At 44.9% G+C, this 3,702-nt stretch overlaps 1 non-coding gene across 1 annotated transcript; it reads right to left on the reverse strand.

The window, feature by feature from the left end:
- Window positions 1-1,494: 1,494 nt before the first annotated feature.
- LOC115870888 lies at window positions 1,495-1,601 on the reverse strand. Its single transcript, XR_004046979.1, has one exon. It is a non-coding gene; the product is annotated as a U6 spliceosomal RNA (small nuclear RNA).
- Between the last annotated feature and the right edge of the window lie 2,101 nt (window positions 1,602-3,702).

Below are 3,702 nucleotides of genomic sequence, written 5' to 3' on the forward strand. Positions count from 1 at the left end.
ACATGTAGCTATTATGATGCATGGTAATTAGACATTAGTGACCCAGAACTCACCATCGAGTCAATTCTGACTCATAGCGACCCTATAGGACACAGTAGAACTGCCCCTGTGTTTTAAGACTGTAAATCTTTTTTATTTTAAATTACTAGTTGGGATTTAATACATATATCATTATTCCACATTTCAGTCACATCAAGTAGAATTGTATAATTGCTACCACAATCAGTTTCCAAACATTCTTTTTCTACATGGATTCCTTGACATTGTCTCTCTTTTACACCGCCCCCTCCCCACCACAACCTCTATGTCCACCTCCCTCTGAACCTGTGTTCTATTTGCTGTCCCTATAGGTTCATCCATCCTGGGTTTCATATACCGAAAAATGGAAAATCATATAACACAGCTTCAAGAGGGTGACCTCCAATGACGTAACACCTCTGAGATACACTGTAAAATGAACAAACAAAACCATATAAACAAAAGATACAGAACATGTTGGGAATCAGATCAGCCAGCCTGCATCATAAAGGGGATCTCCTGACAGAGTTTTATCAGTTCAAGTCAAGTTTATACCTTTGCTCTTCTGTACTCCTCTCTTCCAAGCACTCCGTTTAGTGACCACTTTCCTCCCATCCCTCAATTTTAGATAGGGGGGTTCTCCGGAGGCCTGTTTCCTATGTAATTCCACAAAGGGATCTTGGGCTCCCACTGCCGTCCATCACCTTCTGCACACCAGATTCTCACGACTTAGGCTCTGACGCGAGTCCCTCCATCGACTTTGGATTATATGGATTCCAATCCTTCAGTAACTAACTGATGATGGTGTGCTTCTTCCACGTGGCCTTAGTTGACATCTCACTTAGGTGGCTGGTGTTTGGAGGCCAGTCTTTAAGACCTCAGACACTGTTTTATCTGCTAGCCGGACACCATCTAGAGCAGTGGTTCTCAACCTGTGGGTCGCGACCCCTTTGGGGGTCAAACGACCCTTTCACAGTGGTCACCTAAGACCATTGGAAAACACATCATGATTTACATTACGATTCATAACAGTAGCAAAATTACAGCTATGAAGTAGCAACAAAATAATGTTATGGTTGCAGGTCACCACAAATCACCACAACCTGAGGAACTGTATGAAAGGGCCACGGCATGAGGCAGGTTGAGAACCACTGCTCTAGAGTCTTCACCACATTTTGCTAGAGCGCTGTGTCTTCTGTGCCCGCTTCCTGGTGGTGAGTGTGGAGCAGGGCCACGATGTAAGAACTGACTGTTCTTAAGTTGCAGCGAGGATTTAGTGCGAGCCCCAACCCATTCCTGGATTGATGCTTCCCCCCACCCCCTACCCTTTTTTTTTTGAAAACCAGGCGCTCACAAGCCTTTGCCCGGGACAGCTTTATTTCCGACTAGGCCATGAACTCATAGGGGATGGTCTCCAGCAGCTCGGGCTCCTTCCCGTTGGTCCGCATGAAGTGGGCCTCTCGTGGAGGGGCAGGCAAAAATATGGAACGCTTCACGAATTTGCGTGTCATCCTTGCGCAGGGGCCATGCTAATCTTCTCTGTATCATTCCAATTTTAGTATATGTGTTGCCGAAGCGAGCACACCCCCTACCCTTTTAATGTGTTGTTACTTGGGAGTTAATACATATGTCATATCATTCCATAGTTCAATCACATAAAGTAGAATTGTACAATTGATTCCATGATCAGTCTCCAAACATACTTTTCCTTCCTGGATTCCTTGACATCATCTCCCTTTCATCTCCCCCACCCCTCTTCCCCCTTTACCCCTGTAACCCTTGTTCTATTTTCTCCCCTAATAGGCTCAATGTCCTTGGGTTTCATTTACCAAAAAACAGAAAAACAACTAATGCAACTTCAAGAGGGTGACCCCCAATGGCAACACACCTGTGAGCTACACTCTCATATGCACAAGCATAAGTAAAATGAAACATAATGTCCGTCACAGGATTGCTGGAATAATTCGTATCTTAACACAGCATATGGGGTGTTGATATAGCAAGACCTTGTTTGTCCGACAACCAGCAATCCACCACTCTTGATACAGTTGTCTTCTGATTCCTCAGACGCCATGTTTTTTTCTGATTTAAGTCCTTAAGTTACAAGTGTGTCTGAGGAAAAGTCCGGTTTACCCAGTGGAATTCCCGCATGGGGTCTCATGGATACAGCGAGGCTGTAAATCTTTTTTTTTTAAAAATCATTTTGTTGGGTGCTCATACAACTCTTATCACAATCCATACATACATCAACTGTATAAAGCACATTTGTTCATTCGTTACCCTCATCATTCTCAAAACATTTGCTCTCCACGTCAGCCCCTGACATCAGCTCCTCATCCCCCCCATCCCTGGCCCTCCCTGCTCCCCACTCCATCATGAACCCTTGATGATTTATAAATCATTATTTTGTCATATCTTACACTGTCCAGTGTCTCTTTCCGCCCACTTTTCTGTCCGTCCCCCAGGGAGGAGGTTATATGTAGATCCTTGTAATTGGTTCCCCTTTTCTACGCCACCCTCCTTCCCACCTCCTGGTATCGCCACTCTCACCGCTGGTCCTGGATTCCCTGTGCTCCCAGTTCCTATCTGTACCAATGTACATCCTCTGGTCTAGCCTGATTTGTAAGGTAGAATTGGGATTATGATAGTGGGGCGGAGGGGTGGGGGAGAGGAAACATTTAGGAACTAGAGGAAAGTTGTATATTTCATCTTTGCTACACTGCACCCTGACTGGCTCGTCTCCTCCCTGCAACCCTTCTGTAAGGGGATGTCCAGTTGCCTACAGATGGGCTTTGGGTCCCCACTCCGCACTCCCCCTCATTCACAATTATATCGTTTTTTGTTCTTTGATGCCTGATAACCCATCCCTTTAACACCTCATAATCACACAGGCTGGTGTGCTTCTCCCATGTGGGCTTTGTTGCTTCTGCGCTAGATGGACGTTTGTTTACCTTCAAGCCTTTAAGACCCCAGATGCTATATCTTTTGATAGCTGGGCACCATCAGCTTTCTTCACCACATTTGCTTATGTACCCGTTTTGTCTTCAGCAATCGTGTCGGGAAGGTGAGCATCATGGAAGGCCAGTTTAATAGAACAAAGTGTTCTTGCATTGAGGGATTACTTGAGTGGAGGCCCAATGTCCGTCTGCTACCTTAATACTAAACCTATAAATATATGCACATAGATCTATTTCCCCATCCTCATATATAAATATATTTACATATGTGCATGCATTTATTTAGAACTCTATAAATGCCCTTTGCCTCTTAGGTCTTTCCTCTATTTCCTTTTACTTTCCTCTTGTCCCACTATCGTGCTCAGCCTTCATTTGGGTTTCAGTAATTCCTCTCAGTTACATTACCCTTGATCACACCCTACCAGGCCTCCTACACCCTTCTCACCACTGATTTGGATCACTTGTTGTTCCCTTGTCCCTGGGTTTGTTAACACCACTTCTTTTCCCCCCCACCTCCCCATCTTCATTGTCTCCCCTGGAACTGTTGGTCCCGTTGTTTTCTTTTTCAGATTGTTCATCCAGAGGCTGTATATCTTTATGAAAACAGAAAGCCTCCTCTTCTTCCTGGGGAGCAGCTGGTGGTTTAGAACTGTTGATCTTATGGATAGCAGCCCAACTTGTAAACCACTAAGCCAACAGGGCAAAGAGGTAATGGCCAGTTTATAAA

The sequence above is a fragment of the Echinops telfairi genome, unplaced genomic scaffold, assembly GCF_000313985.2.
Source record: "Echinops telfairi isolate 266 unplaced genomic scaffold, ASM31398v2 ScPeMD7_2;HRSCAF=8, whole genome shotgun sequence".
Classification (NCBI taxonomy): domain Eukaryota; kingdom Metazoa; phylum Chordata; class Mammalia; order Afrosoricida; family Tenrecidae; genus Echinops; species Echinops telfairi.